The 25,865-nt window shown below is 39.0% G+C and overlaps 1 long non-coding RNA gene across 2 annotated transcripts; it reads left to right on the top strand.

The window, feature by feature from the left end:
• Window positions 1-1,584: 1,584 nt before the first annotated feature.
• Window positions 1,585-23,709, top strand: LOC125324198. 2 transcript variants are annotated; one of them, XR_007202858.1, is made up of 5 exons: window positions 1,585-1,922; window positions 4,816-4,891; window positions 9,031-9,152; window positions 20,544-20,698; window positions 21,083-23,709. It is a non-coding gene; the product is annotated as an uncharacterized LOC125324198 (long non-coding RNA). The 2 variants fall into 2 exon arrangements; XR_007202859.1 differs by lacking the exon at window positions 9,031-9,152.
• Window positions 23,710-25,865: the final 2,156 nt, after the last annotated feature.

The following is a 25,865-nucleotide window of genomic DNA, read 5'->3' as shown; positions in this document are numbered from 1 at the left end:
AGTTTAGGTTACTGATGGTGAAGTCTTCAAGAGATGGATCATGCAGCTACTTAAGATGTTAGTTACAGAGGAAACTGGGCATGCAATTCAACATTTCTGAGTTGTTTGTCAGGGAAATAACTGATGCCAGGAAATACTGATGAATGTAGAAGACCACCAGGTTTAGCAGAATATATTCTTTACAAGAAATATCCTATCCTTGTTGGACATAAAGGGCAGAAAACAGAAAAAGCTATATCAGAAGAAGGTGAAAAGCAGTCAATACAGACTAAGTACCTTTTAAATGCAGTTTAAGGAAATAATAAACCACTATATATTTATACTGAATTTTATTTCAATTCTAGAAGTCTAAAGAACAAGACAGGGGATCTAGAATACTTCATTTAAACAAGGGTATTGATAAAATAATAGGTGTATCAAGAATTTGTTACAAGGAAAGAAACCTGTTTAGCACCATGGCTGATCTATCTATCTAATTATATTTCTCTATCAGTAATTTAATCAGGGGCAGGTCATAGTCTAGAGCACTGCCTCACCATGGTCCATGCTGCTAGAACTCCTTATGGCAAGGAAGTGATTTGTGGCAACAAGTGGTGTCTGGACACCTTCCTTATTGGTATATATTGGTATACATATATATATGTATAATACCAGGGTATGAAGCATACAGAAAAGCTACAGCATGCTTAAGATAAGAAGTATGTCACATATACAAATAAGAACAGGCAGACTTTTTTTCAGGTCTAAGCCAAATATATTCCTCCTTCACTATTGCTAGTTGTAATTTGGCTACTTTACATTCCCCAACAGATGAAGTAGGGAGGTCTCAGTCTTCTCCCACACTCCAAGAATGAAAGTGTCTGTTGGCCATGACCACAGGTAATATCAGAGGCACCATCATAATTAAGAGTAGCTTAATATAAAACAGATGGCAGAGCTAATGAAAGGAGATGCTTTGGAGATGGAAAACCAAAAATCCCTTGGGTGAGCCATCCTGTGGTGAAAAACTGGGATAAGCAGCAATAAGGCTACCTTCGTTCAGCACAAGGCATATTGACATTTGTACCAGATCATGAGCATCAACACTTTACTGAATCACAAAAAAGGCCTAGAAACATTCTTCTGTTTATTACTCAACACAAAACACTAAGCTGAGACACTTAAAGAAAAGACTGGACCTATAAAATCTACAGAAATCTGTTTCCAAGGTCTTCATTTCAATTAATGTTGTGCTGCCCCTCTTCTTGTTAACACTGCCAACACTCAGAGAGTATGCTGAGCCTTAGCTGCATAGGTACAGCTGACGGCATTGACTGTTACCAGGAGTCACTTTCTGAAAGGAAATGGATGCATTCCAAGCACTTGCAGGACCTCAACATTGACCACTGCCACCTCTGCAGCAGCAGATGATAAGCTCTTCCTCAGGCACTAGCTTCTGCTCCTGCTGAGCAGTGGCTGACAGGAGGGAGTGCACTGCAGCAGTGCCCAGAGATTAAATTCTTGTTGTAGTAGGGGGCAGCTTGCTCTGCTGTGAACTACATTAATCCAGTAGGAGCTGGAAACTACCACCCCAGCTATATGTGGTGAGCAACTTTTGATTTGTGGATGGCCCAATGTGCATTTTCTTTTTCTTTTGCTCCTAATTTTGTGCACATTTCCCTAAGAGGCAAGATTTAAAGCGCAGAGTCATCCTGTAAGCCTGGTTTGTTTCAGCCCTACAACCTCCCTCTGCCCTTTGAGAGAAAGCTTCCCCCAGTCACGGTGAGCTGTGCCTGCATTGTCTACGTGCTGCACAATGGAAGAATGCTGGTAAAGTTCATCTTTAGACTAATGGCTGCCTTATCACTGCACAACTCCCCTATGTTTGTATTTGGAAAGCAAGTGAAAATGGATAAAATACAGCATATTCAGATTATCATAAGGTAAGTTAATCTTCTTGTTTTTCTTCATGTAGAAATAGTTACATCTTACAGAAGTAAAGATTCCTTTCTGTCCAGCTGTACTGAAGCTCATTGATGCTTAAGGCCTGCCTAAAAGAGCATTAGGGAAACCATGTGACTAACAAAGGCCATAAAATTATTTAAATACGTGCTGGTTTTGTTGTATTGTTCAGGATGTAGAGGCAAGTCAATGATATGTTGGTTCATGGCTTTCTTATCCAAATACTAGGATTTTTTTGTATCTTGAAATACAGGGTAACAAGAACGGGAATCCTTGAGGTCTCAGTGTTTAGCAGCTTAGCCTGTTCCTAAGCATAATAGGCAAAATTGATGCCCAGGCACACTTGTGAGGGTAATCTATTTGCATTTCAAAGGCAGTAAGGTTTTAATCATGTAGCTGTTCACTCAGAGAGTGCAATTATAGTTCCATGTTAAAACGAACCTCTAAGTAGAAAACCAAAACAAAAAAAACCAACTAGGTGGAGGGGAGGGGGGAGGGGATGATCTGTTTCAGTAAAAGATAAATGTTCTATGTTGTAGGAAGAAAAATTACAGCTAGAAGATTCTACCTTACTATGAGAACCTCTGAACCTGCAGTTTAAAATGCAGTTCATTCTACATTCAAAACAACTGGGGTTAGTAGTCCATACAGAATTTGTAGTGCTTTTGTATCTTTTTCTCAAAGGTTGGGATGAGGAACACATCTTAAAATACAAAAGATTTCATTCATTTCTCTTTGCATGTCATAAAATATTTTTTTTTCTTTTTTTTTTACATTTAACTTATTGGTAACTTTTACTCCCCAGAGAGTAGCTAGGAACTCACTGAAAAGTAGTATATCCACTCTGGGCTGGGAGAGGCTGAGAAATTCTGTGCATGCAAGGAGCATGAGCTGTGAATACAGGAGACTCTTGTGTTCCCCTGAAGATGGCACAGAAATCTTGGTTACAAATCTTCACAGTGTAGTAATTGAAGGGGGATAGCTGGAAAAGCAGTGTATCAGCTAGAAAATTAAGCCTGCTATAAATGAGTGAGAGATTAATTCCTTCAATTGGCTTATTAACATCTTTAGAAAATATTCCATTACTTTGTAGGGTTGGGGTTTTTTTCAGTGGATTTCACCTTGAGTCGTTTTCATAAACTGGAGCTCCCCCTCAAGGAATACAATGGGAAACTAGTTTTGTGATAGACGATACAGATTTCTCATTTTGACTAGAAGAATCCTTATATCTTAGCCTACAAAATCTTAGAGATATTCTTCAGCATATTCTGTCACTTACTGCTGATATGTAGTTTGCAAAGCAATTTCATGTAGAAGTGAGACTGTTCTTAAATTAAGAAACCTAGGCCAGAAAAGATTAGAATATTGATTTTAGTGACTTTGGGGATATAAGTATGATTTCATTCAAGCTCCAATTCTTGTACCATAAAATAAGTGATACCCACACTCCGCAGTAATACAAAAAGCCTGTGTTTTGGCTCAGCCCCATCCCTCACACTTCATCACAGATTAAATGAGACCTGCTAGATGGGTCATTACAAGCAGCTCTTAGCAGAGCACCTCTCCAGCAGCCCCACTGCCCACTGTCAGTCAAGGCAATACATTCAGAAAAGATGATGGGCTAGAAAATTCTCAGTGTCAAAAAGAGGGGACACAGGAGGACAAATGGTCCACACTCTGTCAAGGAAGTCTAGGCCATGGTGTCCAAAAACTGTGGAAGGAACTCTTCCAAGACATGAAGACCCTCAGCCTTAAATTTTGCACTTCTTCAGCCTTACTTCTCTGATAGAGACATTTTTTTCAGTATAAATAAAGAAACCCAAATCCAATCAAAATAACAGTATATATCAAACAAAACACAGCACATCACTATTTTGGGGTGGAGAAGAATGAGTCATATATGACAAATGTCAGTCACCTGGCTGAATTCATACTGCAGCAGCACTAATAGTGTGCTGATACCCAAACAGGCAGGGAAGGAGGGAATACCCAGTACCAAACAGTTGTCACTAAGTAGGTGAGCATGAGTGATATCATCATCAGGAATGGGACTTGACTTTGTTCCCTTCTCACTGCCTCTAGTATCCCCAGTGCCCCTTCACCTTGACTTGTCATAGGACAAGTCAAAAAGCTATAAAATTATCCTAAACAGGAAAAGATGGCCTGAGATACTCTCTGCAATAGTTTCAGTGACATTAGGGCTTTCTCTGCCTGTCCACATTCAGTCACACTGCGATGGTATAAATATGATTATTAAATAAAATTTTGATCTGGCTAAGAAGTTTATCCTAACTAAAAGAACATTGTTGACTAAACACTAGCAGTCTGTGACTATTTCCACCTCCTTACACTGAGGAAAGACAATACTGGCTGTGCCACTCTTAGAGGCTCCACTTTCCATATTTTCACATTATTTACTGTTTGATTTCTTCTTCAATTTGTGGCAGTTAGAAAGGTATTTAACAAGTCCAATCCTCCCAGGGATGGGTACCTGGGTTTTTTTAACATTGAAATTATTGTTGTTCTTTGACTTTTTGGTTTTCCTTTTAATGATGTACAGTAGATAGAAAGCAAAATGATACACATGATTGGCCACAGCAACGTCACTCCACCCAAGTCCTTAAAAGCTACAGTTTCATGCTATTTTTCTTGGCACAGTAGTTAGATTTTGTATTTTGCAGGCCCTCACAGTTTTGCAGTAGACTGTGCACATACAGCCCTTGCCCTGCACTGGTTGCTCAATCCTGAAAGTTTGGAGTTGGTACTGCCCCTTATTCCCCCTAAGCAGCCAGAGGGAATGCTCTGTCATTCAAGAGCCCAGCTGCCAGAGATCTAAGAGCAAATCTTTGTAAATTATGTGTATTTATTCAACAGAAACTGCAAGACAAACACAGGCAGTGAAACCAGTGAAACCAGAGAGTTTCCTGGAACCTACTATACCTACCTACCTGTAAGTATGGTACAGCTGTAGAATCTGCTGAGAGAGAAGAGTGGTTTTTGGTCAATTTAAAAAACCATAACACGAGTAGCAACTGTTTGAAAGTGAAATAAATTGCAGCTAAATGGACAGAAGGATTTAATTGACTTAATTTTGTCAAATTTAGTTAATTATTGTTCAGCGGGTGCAAACAAAGCTACTCTTCTATGCTATACAACAAAATCTGTAGAACTTTAAGTAAATACTTATAATTCCTTACTCTCTCAAGAATTGCCTTAATGTTAATAAGACTCTCCATCAGAACAAAGCCTCAGTCTACTTTTTAGTTGCACTTTCTAATGGCACCCCTTTTCTCTAATCAACTAGCACAAAAACCTTTTCCCCAGTTCTCCAGTAGCTCAAGTAGCAAATATATGGCTTTGAGAGGAAAGCAGAAATTATACTGCTTCACAGTAGGTAGTCCTTTCCTGCCCATAGACATTTACTGAGAAAAAAAATCAATGTTGTCTGTCTTTTGTATATGCTGTGGCCTCTGGGCTATGACCTGAGAACTGCAAATGTTTCAATCTACACAAGGAGAGCTGGAGGGAAATGGTCAGCAGCCAGGCATGTCTCTACTCATAGCCACATGAAGCCATAGTTTATACTTTGAAATCAGTGCAATTGCAGAAGGATTTTTTTATTTTTAAGTGTAAACTAAATCCCTCAAGTAAAGGGATCCATGTCTGATCATAAAACTCTCTGACCTTAAAAGTGTTAGAAGTACCCCCCACACAGCAACACTCCATATTATTTTTTTCTAGAGAACATTTGTTTTGATTCTTCTTACTGTCCTCTCAGCTGACTAAACCCTTTTCTTCCTCACCTACACCTTCATTTCCGTGGACATGCAACGTACAGACATTGCAAACACTTCAGTTACTTTATCATTACATTCATACCCCATCTCCTCATTACTGGTGGCCTCTCATCTGTCACAAACAATGTGCAAGTAAGCAAATGCAAGCTTGTAACATCCAGGCTGCATCACAAATTTCTATTCATGCAAGAAGGAATAATTCTGTGCCCTGTGTCAGCTAGCTTTGTGGTTTGCAAAGGCTGTAGTATCAGGGGCTGATTAGAAAGGAAACGAAGAATGCAGCAAATGCAATTGGTTTTGCTACTGCTACTCCCACTAAAGAAGGCACTTTTCATTTGTCTCTGTAATGAGAGAGACTTTCCACTCACAGGTACATTAAGGAAGAGTGTGTGCATGGGGGGGTCCCCACTGTGCAGTTACCCTGATGTTTTCAGGACTTTTCAGATGGCTTCTGCTGAATTAGATGCATAAAGGAAGAACTAATCCTGCTGAATCAGGAAATGAGACAATGGGGATACTCTGTACGATTCCCATTAACTTTATATTATAGTCTGCAAAGGCTACAGCTCTGAATATTTGATACTTGTCTAAGTCCTACTGAAATCAATGGGAATTTGGTGTACAAGTTCAAACAAACTGCATGGGGAATGTGGAGGACCCTGGTGACCAGAAAAAGAACATTTTCTACGTTATTCAGGTATTTAGAGTCTGTATCTCAGTGCTCTGAGTCTCATCTATAAAACAGGATTATTGAGGCTTCTGAATAAGGCTGAGAAACAATTTGCAACCTTATTTTCTTATACGCCTTAAGCTTTGGGTGTTGTACCATTAAAATTTAGAATCACAAGGAAAACATTCTATTATAGAGCAAAAAAGTTCATTTTAACTGCAGCCCATATGCTCCAATATCACCTATCTTTCCATATTGTTAACCTAACTAGTGGCATCAGCTTGTTTGGTTGAATAAATAGATTAATTAATTTAAGACAAGCATCCCCATTATCTTCCATTCTCTGCACAAAAAAAGACCAATCATGATGTGCACTTATATTAAATTTTGTCAGTAAAATATGCTTGCTTGATATTGTAGGAATTTGCATTCTATATACTTCAGTTACCATCTGCTAATGGTAATTTTATCATTCAATAAATAACACTAAAGAAATCAACATTAATGAAGATTGGAGAATTTTTTAATATAGTGGATAATTTTTGGTTTATTTCTGTGAACTGCAACTGCAGCCAACAATAAAAAGGATAATCCATTAAAACTCGAGCACAATAATAAAAGCTGTTGTCAAGGTTCTGGCATAGTGGACGACCAATGGGGATTGCAGGTTCCCAGAGCATTGACTTTGTCTACCCTTTACTAAGGAGTAATGTGTGAATCATTATGCTATAGACAGATGGGACTATTCCAGAGAGACTGAGATTGCATGCTAGCCTAGCAGAAGTTCCAGGAGGCATTCATAGCTTGGATAACCACAGTGTCTCCAGCAGGGCAGAAGGAACCTAGGTATGACCAAACTCTTTTACAGAGTGAAGGCTTTAGATCCCAACTCAAGAAAGAGTGCTTCTTAGGGAGAGCATTTCAGGCTTGCTGAATAGTTAAGTCAGCTTGACTACCACTACCAGTTTAAATACAAACATTTAATTACAGGCTTCTCTTAGCAAATGTATGCTGAGATATGCTTTTAGGTATTTTTTTGCTACCTAAGATTTTCCTTTGACTTTTTTCTCAACCTATCAAAGCACAAAAAAATCTGCTTTAAAGTTTAAAACATACACTGGGTTTGATCCTCTTTTCTGAGGTATAGCCCATATTTTTTCTTAAGTGAGATAAAAAACTATTCTCTTAGCAAGTTAGGAACTAGCTTAATCCCAAAATACAAAGCTCAGTTGTCCTCCAGTAAATTCCAGAATTCCAAGGTCTGTATTTCCATGCTCACATCTTCTGCACAGAACATAATTTGTAATTCAAATCCTGGATCCAGGAAATGTAAGAGAGACACAGAAGCAGTAGTGCTGTATCCAACCAATAAGTAAGAAGAATTAATGATAAAATGCTATGTCCTGTGGATCAGACCAGTTGTTCATTTGCCAAATATTTTCCCCTTGGCTATGTCAACAGGACATACAACTTAGAGAGACATCATGAGCATAGTGTTATCCACTGCTCTTTTCGTTAATCCCTAGCATCCATCATCATCGGGGATGTTGGAGGGCACATCTTCTTTCTTTACTGTCTATTTATGGACACATTGTCAATGGATTTGTCAAATGTCTGTCTGAATTTGCTGATATGGTCTGTATTCCTCAACCACCTTCAGCAACAAAATCCAGTAGTATCATCAACTATTGCAGGTTGGTCAGATTTCTAGAGGTCACCTAGTCCAACTTCCTGTGCATTTTATGGTTAACTTTAGTGTTAGACCAGGTTGCTTGCGCCCTCATCCACCTCAGCTTTGGAAATCTCCAAGGACAGATATTCCACAACACCTCTGGGCAACGTGTTCCTGTATTTAACAATGCTCTTTGTGAAAAATATTTTCCTAATTGGAATTTCTCTTTCTTCCATTTCCTTGTCACATTTTGTCAACCTTTCTCTTATATCTTTTTCTATCCACTGTGTAGCAACAACTTCTTTTAATTGTTTTAAAAGAATCTCCTAGTTTCAGAAATTTTCCCTTGTAGTAGAGGCATGTGGTGAGAAGTGCCATGAGTCTATTTTTATACTATAAGTGAAATTTACACAAAAGCAAGAGGATTTTTCTCCCTTGTGTCAAATGCAGTGAAGCAGTCTTTGCTTCTGTCGTGGTGGAAATGTGACTGTATCTCAGTCTTTGGATTATCTATAATCTGAGATGAACTATGACAGGAAAATTAAATAGGTAGCCAGTGATTTACTATTGATTGGATGTGACTGATTACTGCAAAATAATTTATTCAAAATCAAGTTTGCAGATTGAGCAATGTCTGGAAGCACAGGAATGTATAACACTAGCAAACCCTTTGTGTGAATGTCCTTCTTTTGTACAAATCCTGAACAACCTGTGGTTGGAGCAAGTACTGAATACTTAGAAAATATTTTGGATCTGGTTATTATGTGGTTCCGTACTTGATGGTCAGCTGTCTCGGATGAGGGTAGCAATTCCCATGACATGCGAGTCTAGATCAGCGTCCTACCTGAGCCTTATTTTGCTTGAAATGTTTATAATATGAATAAGCTTCTTCCTGAGAAGAAATTTCCTATTAATTTTTCTCACTCATCCTGTAACTTTTTGTCTTTTAGTAAAAGATCTGCTAAGTAATTGCTCATCAATGAAGTGAGTTTTTTCCCATCATTGGACGATTGATGCCATCCTACTATAAACTGATAAAAACAATCCCTCATCTGTTCTGGAGTCTTCAGAGGTAAATAATTTCCCATGTCAACTACTGCTCTAAATAATCCTTGGTTTATGAGCTTCTAAACCCTGTGGACTGAGGCACCATTTCCTCACTATAATTCTAAAATAAAACATAATAAAATGTTTTGTCATTGTCTTGAGTAAATGATGACCTCTCAGGCATGTGTTTCTAAAACACAGCAGAGGAAAGATTAAACACAAACAATAAATACAGACAATTGTAAGTAGAGTGTAACACTAATCCAAAATTCTGTTGAAGAGAAACTTGCCATTGTTTCCAGTGGCAAAGAACAAAGGAAAAAAATATTTATGGAATGATGTTCTGCAGGAAGTGTGCCTAGATTTTGGCTCACATGTCAAAGCAACATGGAAGAAGCATAATGGCAGTAATGGTCAAGCAATTCTGCCTGGATGCAAGTAGCACGAGAAGCTGAAGACCTGTGTACACCTGGGGCTGCTCAGGATTACTGTGCCTGTGGTGGGTGTTGAGGGAGAAGCAGCTCCAGCAGTTGCAGGTCTCCAGGAGCCATTGGTCTCTTGAGCCCCACACAACTGCCCACTGCAGTCTGAGCTGGCAGCAAAGTCCAAGTCCATGACAGACAGGCTGGGCAGATGTGTGATGGCTATGGTGACACTGACTTCTCAGGGCTCAGTGCTGTGCTGTTCCAGCTCCTGTCCCTATGATCGCTGCTGTAGCTGCAGTGCCTGGCTTCTCCTTGGCTTCAGGTGATGCTCAGTACCTGACACCTAGAGCCTCCTGCTCAAGTGTTTGGCTATTGGCCAGTTCAGAGGGTGCTGCTGGTGCTGTGGACCCCCAGCCTAGTGTTGCTGTCCCATCCCTTTGGATGTCTCAGTCTGGCTCTCAACTCACAGCTGGCTGTGTTCTATGTTTCCATTGCTTGCACTAACATACATGGGATGAACACAGGCATCTCCACCCAGTGTGATTTTTCTCCTGTGCTAACATCTCGGTGAACGTAGAGGGCTGCACTCAGGATATCCTGCGTTTCCTTCTTCTGAATTGATGTCAGAGTCATTTTGGGGATAAAAAGATCTCTACTGGACAATGTCTACCTCTTATTAATTCTTAGCTATTTCCCAGTCCTTTAGTCCCCACAGAATTATTTTGGCAGTGAATGGCCTCTGCAATTTTCACTAACCAAAAAGATTTAAAGTTTTTCTCAATAGTCTGAAGACAAGATGGCTGTTGCCCTCAATGAGCTAATTTGCCTGAACCCAGCTGAAGGGTGCAGCCAGATATTCAGGCTCAGGTGAAAAGGAACAGAGCCACCCCCGCTATTTCTTACAGTTCATTTTAGTGAATTTAGTTCCCATTGGAGACATGAAAGCAGATGACAGCAGCTATTATCCTGCTTTGTTCTGATTATTTCTGGCTTGCTCTAAAAGTAATTTACTATAGAATAGCCCATGTTAGAAGCTGTGGCTCTGAAATTTTACACAAAGCAAGTATAGCTTGAGCATCCTTCCTACATTGTCCTCACAAAGAGTCCTCTCTTATGTTGAAGAGAGTGGATTTGTCCCAGTGCTCCTTCAGTACCCAGTCTGTCTGTTAAAACAGCCAATGAGGTTGCCACTGGTAACAGGGTTTTATTTTCAATACAGAACCGTATTTTTTTCTAGATCTAAATGTCTGGCAAGCCTATTAATTGTGCCCGTTCCAGCAAGAAGCTGAAGAGATGTAATTGTAACACTTAACAACCAAATAGTAATTCATTAAAAAAGACAACTAAAAATAAATGAAAACTTGAAAATTTAGTTTCATTCTTAGCACTAGGATAGCCCTTACTTCTTTCAAATCCATTAAAGTGGAATATTGTAGGCTGAGAAAATGCAATTTGTAGCTACACAGGCAGTTTCAAGGTAGGGTAACTGTTGGGCAATTTTTCACTCTACCATTATTTTACGAAAATCAAAGGGGCTGTGCCAGTTAAGGATGAGTCAAGGATTTGCATCATTGCCCTATTAAAATGCCAAGCCACAAATCAAATAGAAAAGTATTGGTGCTGCTTGAGCTAATCAAATGGCCATGTGAAGGCTGAAGTCACCCGAAATAATCCAACAGGCTCCCTTAGTCCTGCGTAGCTGAACTCAGTCATCTCTAGCTGAATCCCAATGGTGTTGGAAGGCTAATCTATGCATAGGCTGCCCAAACCACTTACCAGAAAGAGAAAATGAGCTATTATATTTTAGCTACTTCAGGAGTTTATTTGGGTGGTGGAGAGTCAAGAGTGAACAGCAATCAAAAGTAAATATATAACCTGAAACAACCTAAGGGACTATGTATTTTAAAGTCTGAGGAAAAGGTGCATGCTGTTGGGTGGATCACTTCACTCTTTTGAATTCAACTCTGAGACATTTAGCAGGCAGATGCATTCCTTTCATTCCCGAGAGAGTCAGTGAACATTTATTCCTTATGCCATCTCCATTGCAAACTGTTCAAACAACTGCAGCAGAACTCCATCACAGAGCTAGCTGAATCAAAATATAATAAAAAGCAATTTTTCTAGAGATCCACCCAGAGACCCAAGAGTTCTGCTGGCAAAAATAGAAATATGTGGCATTTGGACTCTGCCAAGCTCATGCCGTGTGAAAGATGACAGACAACAAACTTGGAGCTATTGAACAATGAGGAGACAAGGCAGGAAAACAGCACTTGCTGCCTTCCTCGAAGCCAGAAATTATTGCCTTTACAATTTTTTGCTGTCTCTACTTTATGGTATTGGAGTTTTTTGTTCCTTAGTAATATAAAGGCAGGTTTATCCTATATGAGGAAAAGTGTTAGGCTTAGGATTGCTGCCTCAGCCAGAGTAAATCAAATACTTGCTTCATCTTCTGACAATAAAGGAAAGTGTGTAGTGATAGGGAAGCTTTTAGGAGGCAAACTCAAAAAAAAAGCAGCTGCATTTATTATTATTGCAAAACATAAGTAAGCAACTCGCCAGCTCAGACTGAGTATTTTATGTGCACCTTAAGAAGGGGATTAAAATATGATCACATAAGATTTATTACAAAGTAATGATATAGTACTGGTATGGAATTGACTGGTTATGGATATTCAGCAATTTATCTTGTGGGTTCAAGGTTTGTCTTTGACAAAACTCAGTTCTCATGACAAAGAACATTCCACCTGGGATTAATGCAAACCAGTTTATTCCTATTTTCCTGGGTTTACAAATGTCCAGCTATATATTTGGGCACGCTCATGCATTAAGGAACAGAGAATTCTTAAGAGGCCTAAGGTTTTATTTTTGTGTCATTGGAAGGTGGTGCTTGAAGAAATTCACAGAAAAGTCACAGATAAGGAGAAAAAACATCTCTTGGGAAACACGCAGGTAAACTGGAATATTACCCCACCTTCCCTCATAGAAAGTCTGTTAAAACATCATTTTATGTAATTATCCCTAATACTACTCAGTAGGATGGTCTTTGAACATCATTGCCTTTGAAGGGTAGTTGCTCTCCCTTCTGGGAGGATTGAGGTGAGACTGTCTGTACACACTTGTGTCAGTGAATAGCTGGGTGATGGAGGACATTGCACATGCTTTACAGCTGCACAACATCAGCTCATGATTACGCTGGCAGAGAATCGCAATGATGTAGGTTGCAGAAAAATGTAGTGATCAGTGCTACAGCCTCAGAATTAAGGATGGTACCTGAATTGCAGAGTCGCAGAGTCACTGAATCACAGAAAATTTTGGGTTGGAAGGGACCTTAGAGATCATCTAGTTCCAAGCTCCCTGCATGGGCAGTGACACCTTCCACTAGACCAGGTTGCTCAAAGCCCCATCATCCAACCTGTCCCTGAACATTTCCAGGGATGGGGCATCCACTGCTTCTCTGGGGAACCTGTTACAGTGCCTCACCACCCTCATAGTAAAGAATTTCTTTGCAATGTCTGTTCTAAATATAATGCCTTTTGGCTTGAAGCCTTTCACCCTTGTCTTATCACTTCATACCCTTGTAAAAAGTCCCTCTCCAGCTCTCTTGTAGTCTCCCTTTAGGTACTGGAAGGCTGCTATTAGGTGTTGTGGGGTATGCCCAGCCCCTGCCCTGGAGGGATCTCTGCTGAGATAAGAGATTTCGCAATCGCCCAGCAGGACTCCGTGGAAAGGCAACCACTTCTTTGGTCAAGGTGAGAAAAGACAGACCCACAATCCTTTAGGAGACCCTATGCAGATCCTTTGTAACCCATTGGCCTTCACCCATCCCCTGTATCCCTATAAAAGCTAAGGCCTCTGCCCCTGTGGGAGAGAGCTCTCGTCCCTGGCTCTCCCCTTCGCCGGAGGGGACCCACAATAAAGCTCCCTTCGTGCGGAACCAGCCACACGAGCCTCTCATCTCTCTCTGGTCTGGCTTGGCCTGGAGGCTGCCCTGCAGAGCTGAGCTGGAATCACGAGCTGATAATCACTGAAGAGCTGACAGCCTCTGCAAGGGCCCTCCTGCCAGCAGCTGAGGGAAGACACCGGGCCTCGGGAAGGCGATTCCTTTCGGGACCATCTCCCCGGACAGGTCACCTCTTCCTGGGTGAGAGCCATTGACCCCACCACCACCTGTAATAAGGTCTCCCTGGTATTTTCTCTTCCCCAGGCTGAACAACCCCAGGTCTCCCAGCCTGCCTTCATAGAAGAGGTGCTCAAGCCCTCTGATCATCTTTGTGGCCTTTTGCACCTGTTCCAGCAGGTCCATATCCTTACGCTGGGGGCTCCAGAGCTGGATGCATTACTCCAGATGGGGTCTCAGGAGAGCAGAATAGAGGGGCAGAATTACCTCCCTTGCCCTGCTGGCCACATTCCTTTTGATGCAGCCCAGGACACAGTTGATTTTCTGGGCTGCAAGTGCACATTGCCAGGTTGTGTTGAGCTTCTCATCTAACAGTCCTTTTCTTCTCATGATGTAAAAAATTTTTAGTCTGAGCTGATGAATTACTTCTATGTATTTTCAAGAACCAGTAAATATATGTACTAGTATATATATTAGTATCAGAAGATGTCAGAATATCTCAGCCCACTTCCTCGGCCCCATTCCTCTTTGTATAATTCTCACAGGGAAGAAGCCCAGACACCCAGACCAGGGAATGCTGCTGGCTGCTGCAAAGGAAAACGGGCCAGCAGTCTGTGCCATGCAACCACTGTTTAGGCGAAATGCAGGCATAATGATCCTTGTGCTTCTTTTCTTCACTAAAAGCTTGAGCTATCTCTATTTCTTGCTGAAATAACTTGAATGAGGCTCACCTTTCATGAAAAAATTGTTTGTGGGAATAAAGAATATAATCTTGATGTTGTCAGTGAAATTGCTGCAGACTTAGTTCAATGTAAGTGGGACCAGAAATTGGGATATAATAATTTGAAAACATTTTGAGGGTGTCATTTTCCCCAGAACTCTTTTATCAGTGTCACTTGGTGTGTTATTTATTCACCACACATTATACTGCAGTTTCCTGATCAGACTGTGACATTTTGTAGCATCCTTTCAGCATTATTGTCAAAACTGTCTAAACTAAAAGCTAAAACTTTAAAATAATTGAGTTTTCCAGTTTGATTTAGTCCTATCTTTGCCTCTGGAATATTTCCAAAATCTATAACAGACTGAAATCAGTCCAAATTGCCTTCTCTAAATTTCAAAAGAAATGGAGAAGAAAAGAAAAAAGGCTTTTGGAGGAAAGCTTAGCAAGTCAATTAGAAAGAAGTACAGTCTAAAGAACTGGTTGCATGGTCTAGGGAAAAAAAATCACTAGCAGAATCTTATGGAAGACATTGACTTTAAGGTCAGAATTGACACTAAGGACAATAAAGAGAAAAAAAGAAAAAAAAAAAGAATGTTCCCTCCTCCTAATGAAAAAGAAAGGAGAATTTTAGTATTTTCTGCTTTGAATTGCTTTAAAAAAAAACCCAACCAAACAAAATACATCACTGTGTGCCCCACTGGCATGAAATTTTTTGCTTAATTGTGTTGTCAAGTCAATTAAAAATTGTATTCTTGTAATGGATGGGAAAGCAACATAATAAACTCTCAGTATGAATTTTCTGAAGCAAACCTGCAAAGAGATAGACTTTATGCACAAGGGACTTTTATTTAGGCTTGAATCTGTCCAAAATAAGAACTAATACTAAACATTATGCACTAACACAGCAAGCCCTAAATACAATAAATTCTTTTTCAGTGTCTCTGCTAGTAATTTAATCAAGTTCAGGACAGCTCTGTAGCATTGAAGTCAACTGGAAGAGTGCAGTGCATGTTCATAACATAAAATTACCTTAGCCTTCCAAATCAGATGGCCGCATCCAAACTGCCTATTGGAAAAGATCCATAACCATACTCAAATCTGACCCATGGATCTGCTTGCATTTTTAGAACCTGCATAGCTTCCTTGCTAAGGAAAACTTTTATGTCTCAGGATTTAAGACAGCCACCCTCTTCAGTGACTTTTTGGTATATATCAGGTTGCATGATAAATGGGGGCTATCTGCAGGAACAGAATTTGATGGAAAGCCACCTACAGCTAGCTAATAAAAAAGCTCAGAAGGACCTCCAAGATAGGTTCTCTGTCTGGTTGGAACCCACAGCCTGCTCCTGAAAGCTGGTGCTGACTGTAGTTTCTTCTGAACCTTTCCTTTAAGGCATGTCTGGAGCTGCCTTTCTCCATCTGTATGGTAGCTTAACTGGTAAATTGTTCAGTGTGTAACTATGAAATAAGTGTTCCTTTCCTCAGGCTCTGCCTTAACATGTGTCTGTCCTACTGATATTTGACCCTTAAAAAACTCTCTGTAAACACTGTGCTCATTTTATTCCATTGGCTTCAACACAGTTAGTTCCATTGGAATTTACTGTAGTATAAATGCTACAGAAGTAAAAAAAGATAACCTGTGCAGCCATTGAAAATTATTGCCCTGATAGGTAAAAAATCAGAACAGGACTTAAATATTATTATGAGTTATGATTCACGGCCCTTGGACCGTAATGATGCATGTCCTAAGCATGTGATGTTGAGAACAATGCTGGTAACAGATATACAGAAATATTTCAAAGCCAGGAAAACTAATTCAACATGCTAAAAACCCACATATATGTAAATTATTGAATTACTTCTACAAAAGGAATAACAAACACTAATGACATTTATTATTATGAATGATCTATAATTATTCCATAATTGCAAGAGGTATCATGAAGATATGCTGCTTCCTACTTAGCCACTTACAGCTTGTTTCCTTTGCTATTCTCTTTGTGAAAATGGCCATAATAGACCACGTAATGCATTTTGTCCTGTATGTCTCTCACATTGGAGAAACATATTTCCTTAGATTCTAGTCTCACGTTGTTTTTAACACACACATTTTTAGCTATTTACGCAAAATTTATAAAAATAAGTTTCTTCTGCATCATATGCATAAATATTAATAGTAAACACATGCACAGTTTAGATTTGGCAAGTAAGCTGTAAAATACATTGGTATTTTTAAATGCTATTTCTTCTTTCTGCAGATCATAAAGACTTGGGAAGTGAGGGGAAATATCTGTGTTTGTTTAAATATCTGAGTCTGTTTGCCTCAGAATGAAATCTCCAGCTAACATGGTGGGAGACAGGCACTCAAAACACAGGAAGAGGATGTTACAGACATAGTGGCATCTGCTTGTACTTTTGGAACCTTAACTAAAAATGTTCTGAGGAACAGTTTGCCTCATCCTTCTCAGCAAGCATCAACTTAGCTACCCACTGATAATGTTTTAAATGTCAACATCCTTCTATCACTGCTTATCAGAGACGAAGAGGAATGACTGCAATATACCATCAAATTTCTCAAAACCCCAGGCTGGAAAGAACTTTAACTTACCAATTATATTCTGCTCTTGCAAGCTGAGGCTGAGCTGAGGACACTTGAAGGTCAGAAGCAAGACTGGGTTCAGGAACCTCAACATTAGTTTGGAGGGTGGGGTACATATTCATGAGATCATGTATAAATTATCATTCATCTGATCATGTGACAACACTGGGTCTGGGGGACAGCACTGGGTCTGGGGAAGTATTTTTGTTTAATTAAAGGCTTTTTTTTTTATATATTATGAATAGCAAATGCTCTCAATTACCAACATAGTTACTTCTCACATAAGGATGAGGTCCCTCAAGCAGACCTGTGGAGGCAAAAATTTTGCAACTATTGTTACGGACAGAAGAAAAAATACAAAAGTTGGGGTTTTACTGTTTTGGTTGGTTGGTTAGTTGGTTTTTTGTTGTTGTTGTTGGTTTTGTTTTTTTCTTTTTTGGGGGGTTGGTGGTATTTTCTACTTACCTTCCTTTATTCCTCCCTCTTTCTCTAAGATAAACTAGGAATCCATTTGCAACCCTGGGATTTGTATGAAACACAAATGAAAGTCCTTCATTTTTATTCTACATATCTGTTAACAGGAAAAGGACTGCTAGAAGTGTACTTGAAAGACTCTCTTGCAATAGCTTCTTTCACAGCTTTTCCTTCCTACTCCAAGGACATTATGTAAATCAAGGAACTGTGTCAGACAGGAGAATTGCAGCAGTTAACCGAATGACAAATACAGCTCTGTAGAGGTTCCCTTATGATGGCTTCCAGACTAAATGCCTAACTTTTGGGAAACTACGTGGGAACATCATATATCATACCATATCATACCAGTGTGCATGCTAAAAGATATTGATGCATTGAGATTGGGTGATGGAATTCTGCCATGATGGGGTGGTATTGAAGAAAGGGGCCACTGAACACACACGATAAAAGAAAATAGGGCTGAGGAAAGTGTTTGCAGACACACTGATAGAGTTTCTCTCTCAGGATACTCCATACGTTGTTACCTACTCCTAAATGAAGTGCTTTGTATCATCCCTTAGTGCTACATAATGGATACAAGTGAGTTTTTATGGCCTGTAATCCTTGCATTTGAACACATCCTAGGCACAATCTACAGAAGCAGCCCAAATGCGTCAGCATTTTCTCTGTCATGGTGATACACTATTAAGTAGAAGGAAACCAGGGCAGTGATCATCCCCCTGAAGGTAAGTTGTAGCAGGGCCGGGTTGGTCTCTTCTCCAAGGTAACAAGTGACATAACTAGAGGAAATGGTTTTAAGTGGCATTAGGGGAAGTTTGGATCGGATATTAGAAAAAATTTCTTCACTGGTGGTCAGGCATTGGAATGGTTTGCCCAGGGAAGTGGTGGAATCATTATTGTTGGAAATCATAGAATCATATAATCATTAAGACTGGAAAAGACCTCCAAGATCATTGAGTCCAACCTTTGACCAAACGCCACCATGCCAACTAAATCATAGCACTAAGTGACATGTCCAGTCATTTCTTAAACACTTCTATGGATGGTGAGTCTACCACCTCCCTGGGCAACCCATTCCAATGTTCCTCTTCTTTGGAAAATTGTTGTCAGCTTGTTGTCCGTACTGCTTCAAGAGTCATCAAGGACAGATGCACAGTGAGTTCTTCCTGTATGCACACTGAACACTGAAACAAACTTCAAAACAGCTAAAAACACACAACACCTTAAAATTATATTGGACTTGGCTTCAGATGCAATGGAATTCAATATTTTTCTTCTAAAAAAGCGCCAAGTAACATGACTCAATGTGTTTCTCATGTCTTGAAAAATGTCAGGTTTTGACATAAGTCTTTATCAATCTTTGGAAACTCCTTGAACTCAAGACAGTGTAGAGAATCTGTCAGTTGTCCAAAATGCAGCAACTTCATTGGGTGGATTCTTCTAACTGGCAAATTTATTATCTCCTCTTTTCAAGTGCTGAGTCTGAAAACATTTGTATCCTTAGCTTTTTGTTAAAGAAATCTGTAGCTACTTCTTTCCCACACCTGGAACAGAAGGTAGGCAGATGGAGCTTCATGTGTCCATCTTATGGTTCAAAAATGGAGCTCACAACCTTGTGAATGTTGCATACTAACATCTCAGTATGTTTAATCATTGCCACCTAAAAATCTGAACCAAGGGACACTTCGTAAGCAGTCTTAAATTCTGCTTTAATTCAGGACTCCATGAAGAATAAAGTAGTGGAGAACTAGGCTATCAGGTTATCTATGACAGAGTAACCTCAGGTTTTCATCTTGTCCATGACAGAGCATTAAATGTTTGAGTTGAAAAAAGATATGATATCTAGTTCTCTTATTTGCTCTTCATGTAAGAACTAAAGTCTTTGGTTTCTACCATATTTTGCTATTAAAGCCTAGATCTCTTGGGAAACTCAAGATATATTGGGAACTGTTAAAACTTTTGATACAAATATACAGTAGCAGAAATAACTACTCAGTGCTCTCAAAATAGGTTTGGCTATTTAAGTAAACTGCAGTGAAACTAAGTCGTTTGGGAATCATTTGGAATGTAGCTTGTCCAGATCTTCAGCTGGTATAATTAGCTGAGGTGCTAAACCAGCTGCTTGTGTAGACAGTTAGATTTAAGTAAACCATCGTTTGAAGAAAAGAAGAAAAAAGTTGCTTCATAGAATCTTGCTAAAGCTTAGAATTTAAGAATTCATTCTCAGACCCTGAACCAGCTTTCTTCCTCTGCCTCTCTCATCAGCTCAATGCATTTTTTGACTTGCCTTCTCTCCTCAGGCAGGAAGTATCACGGAAAACCTAAAATACAGACATGACTGCCTACCAGGAGACTTTGGAATTTGCGATGCTGGGAAGAGAGAGACATCACACTTGGGGTTGGAGATGTGAAAGAATCAGGAGAGATTTAGAGTCTGGCCATATGTAAAGCACAACTAGTCACAACCTCTCAGCTAAAGCACACTGCTTCCTTGTCACTCCTGATCATTTTAGAGGGCAACGCTTCTATATGTCTTATTCCATTACATTTACTCTTTCTCCTTCTCTTAGCTGTCAGCCTAATGGACATTGACTCTTATTGTAATACCCTACGAGTACTCAGCAGATCTGACTCACCGTATTGCCCTTCTCTTTGGAGAACCTGGGTCCCAACAGTCTTCTCGCTGGTGAAGCACTGAGGCACTTCCCACACACCTGTGCCTGATCTTTGTCCACAATGGCCTTCTGACGGATGTGTCAAGGGACACGTGGACCTGCACAGAAACCAAGGAAGGGACTGAAGAGATGAGGATGGTGCATTAAGTAAACACTTTTCTTGATCCAGGTGGCCTGCTTTTGGGGTGTACAGTCAAATCTGGAAATAGGAAAGTGCTGTAGAGTCCAGTAAGATAGATTGTGGCCATGACAGCTGTCAGACAGCCTTCCAAGATGTCTGTTCTTTAACCCTGATATTGAATATATCATGGGCTAAAACTGATTAAAAGGCAAATAAAATGCCATGGGCAATTTAATGGGGAATAAAAATGTAACAGCGAGTTTCTCCTTTATTTTTTTTAGCTTGCTCCTTAATCACTCCAGTGACAAGAAACATGTTTCATCCTGCCCTTCAAATGCTTTGCTCTACCAGACACCACCTGCATGAATATTATATTCCTGAAGAAATCTGCTTACCAAGTGGGGTGAGGCGAGGAAACAGGAATATTAACAGAGATGTGAGTGTTCAGCCAGCATATCAACACTGATGGTGCCAGGAAAAATGATGGCAGAAAGGTGTAGAGAAGAATTTGCTTCCTTTACCAAAGGCAGCGTTGCATGTAAAAGGACAAAATATGCACAGTATATATAATGCAGTATTTGCATCTGGATAAAATATCATAGATTCTTACAAACTACCAATAAAGCATAGGCCCTAAAATGGGAAATTTATGTGGTTTCTAGAACATAATATTTACTAATTTTTTTTTTAGTGGTATTCCTGGAAAAAAAAAAAATCATAGATGCATAAAAACCTCTAAACGATGACCTTTTTTTGACTAAATTTAAGAGAAGTAACTAGAAACCTTTGCTCATCTTTGTTTCTGTTCTTTGACACCCAGGTTTGCTGTGCTGCAAAGAAATGTTATGGTACATTGCACCTATGATATATCCACCCTAACAACTGATGAGGAGAGAAGGAACATTCATGACTTTGCAATAATGAGATTGCTGATCCACGACCTGCTAGCAATTCCTGTACAGAGGAAATAAAGTCAAATAGAATTGCCAAGGACCTCATCTCCATGCTGATAACTGCACATCTTCTCAGACACATCCATCCTCAGATCACTCTTTCTGTTATTAAAACTTTTATTGTTATGGCTGAAGTAGTGGTGAGTAGTCTTGTCCTCTGAGCAGTGAACTGTCTATAGACTCCATAAATCCATTTATTTTGTCTGGTTTTATTCATTGGCAAGTTTTTTATTGTCAAGACTCAGTCAGACAAGAAATCAAACTGATAGGTACCAATTCTAAGAGAAATTTTCCCATTTACCTTTAATTGTTTTCTAATTGATACAAATAACTATGTGGATGCTGCTTTATATCAATTAGTCTCCAAAGATTAGAATCAGTTTATATTGAAGCTAACCCACCACTGTCAAATTGAAATAGTGTTTATACAGTGCCTCATGACTAGATTTAAATTGGATTTAAAATAAATTGGTGCATTTTCCTTATGCAGACATATTTTTGTTTAATAACACTACACATGGTACACCAGATATGCAAAAAACTAGCACTGATGAGTTGTTTGCATAGATGGTCAGTGCTCACTGGTTTTTGCTTGCTTGAGAGATCAAGGGTTAATCAAGGAAATGGGAGAAAGAGTGAATCGAAGGGACTAGAATGTCTTATCAGCTGTGACCTGCTCAGCTCCTGAGACACAGAAGAAACAAGGAAGTGATTTCTAGGTTATAGCAGTTCAAGACTCACCCTTCAGAATTTTCTGGAGAACTATGGTACTCTTCACCATGCTCATCCATGTCCTGCAATGCTCCTCATTTGGAGACTTCCTATTGGCAAACTGTTTTCCACTAGCATGGACCAAGTTTCCCTCTATATACTGAAAACTAACCCTTACCTGTCTGTGTCCATACCAATTTCTGTAAATTATACTGTTGCTAAGAACAAAAACATTTAACCCTAGCAATTTGCAAGCATACTAATACAGAGCTATTAAAACATCATTTATATGTTGAGAAGGCCTGTCTACATTTTACAAGTTTGCCTTCCACTCAACTTCAGTATTTAGCTTAGAAGTAGATAGGATAAAACAAAGTAAAGCAGACACAAGTAAGGTACAAGTACTGTGCTTGATATGGAGGTCTGTGGCTCTGGAAAACATATTGTGATGGATGGTTACATTTTTAATCTATATTTTTGAATGTCATTTGAATGTCATAAATATGTCAGATTTTCTCAAAAAAAAAAAAAGTCTATCTTTCTTCAGAAATTACCAGATACAGAGAATATCATTCAGTTGTCTCACTGAAAGCAAGTGTAATTTAAACTGATCTGTCTTTGCAAACAATGAGCACTGAAAGACTCTATACACCAGCACTGTAGCAGTCACCAATAAATGGTATTTAAACTGAAAAAGCTAGTGTCAGAGATCTAAGTTCTTCTAAAGGTGAATGCGTACCATTTTCTTTAGGTCTGTTAAAACCTTCAATACAAATAGGAAAAGTTAATTGCTTTGCTCTCATTATACTATACCTACCATTACAGTTTTCTTTTAATCCACCTTCCTACTCCTAACGACTGTTTCAAAAGTAAGAGTCTAGAAGAAAATATTTGAATATTGATGCTTCTAGCCATTTATTTTAAGACAAGCATTAGAACTATTGAATTATGCCACTTTCAATAAAAACTGCATCTGCATTTACGTGCTGTGCACTGAGACAGACTTTTCCTGGCTATCAAATGGCCAGGCACAAAACTGCACAGGGAACAAGTTTCAGGCAATTGCAGAAGAGGTTCAGTGGGTGGGTACATCTGTCCCAGGCACAATATGATAGAGATGAATTATGCTTACACACATGACATAGAGATGAAGACGCTGCACAGAGAAATGATAGGCATGTAAGAAAATATACTGGCCTACTACTACTTAAAATGAAGTCATTGGTGTGTGTTACTATCAACATGAGGATTCAGGATCAAGGCAAGATCCCAGACTATTGTATAGCATTAAAACAAAACCACTATTAGTCTTAGCACTTTCCAGCAGCAATTAAGGAAGAATATTCAGCAGTCTACCCTCTTGAAATTCAAAAGCAGTTAGTAGATAGCAATATTGCCAGTGTTTATTGCACAAGTAAGCAAGGGAGCAAATTTGAACCTCACAGTTAATTTCCTATTTGGTTCTCTTTGTCTATTTGTTCTTTAATGATTTTGACATTCTGCATAAAGTGATCTCATTAGTAAGGTATCTGCATGATGAAATCTGTGTTCTCTTCTCAGGAAAGTGACTCCAAAACCTTATTTACTATTATGCTTTCTAGAACTTATGTAAGGTCTATCAACAGCATTAACAATAGGACAAGTCAAGAGCATTGTCTGTGATTTGCTCCTTACATTTTTGTGTGTTTGATTACAACTTTGCAGCTGTGAATGCTGCTAATAGGTATCTCCTGAAAATGCTCACTTTCACAGATAAAAAGAGGATAGGAGGAGACAGAACTATGGGTAGGGGTAAGGGGGGTGGGTGGGGTGTGCTGAATTGTACTTAGTGGTATAAGGGATAACTCTTCTATGAGGAGTTGAATTAGTAAATGTATTTTATATGTTAAGTTAGTTTGGAGGAATTTTTTTGGGTTTGTTTTTTTTTTTCTTTTTTTTTTCTTTTTTTTTTTTTTTTTCTTTTTTTTTTTTGAGTGCATGGTCTGGAATGAGGAAGTTTTAAATGTCCTTTCTGAACTTTGCTAATGCAGACACTCATCAATTCTTAGGTGAACAATTTCCTTTGTTTTTTAAGGAGAAGGTATGTTGCTTTTTAAAGGCTTTTTGGTTGATTTGTATTTTGGTTGGTTGCTTGGGGGTTTCTTCTTTTTGTTATGGATTTCATTTTTCTGTTTTGGTGTGGTTTTAATTTTAATCTTTTTTTCTGTTAACTTGATTTGTTATTGAGTTCTGCTAAAGAGAATTGAGGTGGCTGTACCTACATGTGTGTATGGGGTTGAAGAGTTTGGATAAATAATGAGTTAGGTGATGGCAAGATTTCTAGCTATATCTTTCTGCTTTTAGATTATGTAAGGAGACAGAAAGAAGGTGATTTGCTCATTATTTCTGTGGTATGTAAGGTAATGCCACTTTTCTACAGCAGCAGTTAAGAGAAAAAAATAGGTGTTCTAAATCCTCCATTCATGCTGTCTGTTTTAAAAATACCTAGGGGGGGTAGGGTGAAGAGTGAAGGGGAGGATCTTCTGGATTTGAGAATTCTAGATTGATTTTTGATAAGAAAAATAAAGGGATAAACGTTTACTTATAGAGAATTTTTTGTTCACTATTTGCATAATCATTTAGTGAGTTTTCACAGTAGATGAGATTTAGAATAAATATCTAAGAAACAGTAATACCTTCTCTTGCAATGCTGGCTGTATTTGTTGAAGACTGAAGTTACTCTTCTGTTTAAAAGATCCTTATTGCTGCTTTCTTTTATGTCCCTTCCTAAAAAAACCCCCACTATCCAAGGCAGAACATAAATTCTGTGTGAAATGACAAGCTAATGTTGGTATCATTATGCAGGGAAAGTGTGAAATAAAGCTAGAATTCACTCAGTAACAGAAACAAGCGATTACAGGAAAGTATAAAAAATCGTCATTATGTTATAAAGTGTCTGTATGTTGCAACATAGTAAAAGGAATGGCAGACTTTCTCACTGATACTTTGTTATATAGTCTTTTCTGTTTTCCAGTGGGCCTGGGCCTTGACAGGATGATGTCCATGAGTGTTTACCCTGGGAAGTGATGCTCCAGATTTTCTGCCCTATCATTAGCTTTTGTGTAGCATGGCTGCTATGCTGTTCCCTTAACAAGCAGGTTTGAATGTATCTGCAGAACTTGCATTCTAGAAGAGGGACTGGTGTAGGAAATCACCCCTGTATACACAACCTGTGAAATTTGATATTTAAGCTTTACTGACTGTTAAAGGCAATAGTGCCCTTACTGTCATACTGAGTTACTGTGAATTCAGTGAATGAATTCTTATCCCTTTGACTAAAGGAAAACTGTGTATGCTTGTTGACACTTGCTCAATTCAGGTATGAGTTAGTATTCAAGGAGCTTCTCTAAATGAGAACTGAACTTGCCTAAATTCAGATGTTAGAAGAACATGCATAGTCATTTTTGCCCTGAAAGCAACATAGCTTCTCTTGATTTAGCCCATTTGAACCAAAATAAGCTATTCCTATAGGAAGTTGAGTACCCATTTGAAACCAATTGAAATTATGAACATTTTTCTTCACATGAGGTCCCTAATAAGAACTTTGACAATACCTCATTGCTTTTATTGAATTCCCTCTGTGGTGCAATAAAAGTATTCCTGATATTGAGCCAGCTCATGTGCTATTGTACTGTTTGGATAGAAATGTTTATCAGGCGACTACACAATGTTGAGTAGCTTCCTAAACATATTGAATTTCAATGGTCAAAGAAGCCTATAATACAGTGATTGCCTAATACAGAATAGTGTCTGGAGCTTCTGGAGTCCAATCTAAGTCTGTTCAAGCAGTGACACCATTAAGCAGGCTGAGATAAAAAGGAATTTAGTGGTAAGTGAATAATATCATGCCTCTTATAGCTTATAATATCATGCAGATATTTTGCTGTACTTTGCACCAAG

Source organism: Corvus hawaiiensis, chromosome 3, assembly GCF_020740725.1.
Source record: "Corvus hawaiiensis isolate bCorHaw1 chromosome 3, bCorHaw1.pri.cur, whole genome shotgun sequence".
In the NCBI taxonomy this organism is placed as follows: Eukaryota; Metazoa; Chordata; class Aves; order Passeriformes; family Corvidae; genus Corvus; species Corvus hawaiiensis.
Note: the sequence above shows the minus strand (reverse complement) of the source record. Positions and strands in the feature narration are given on the sequence as shown.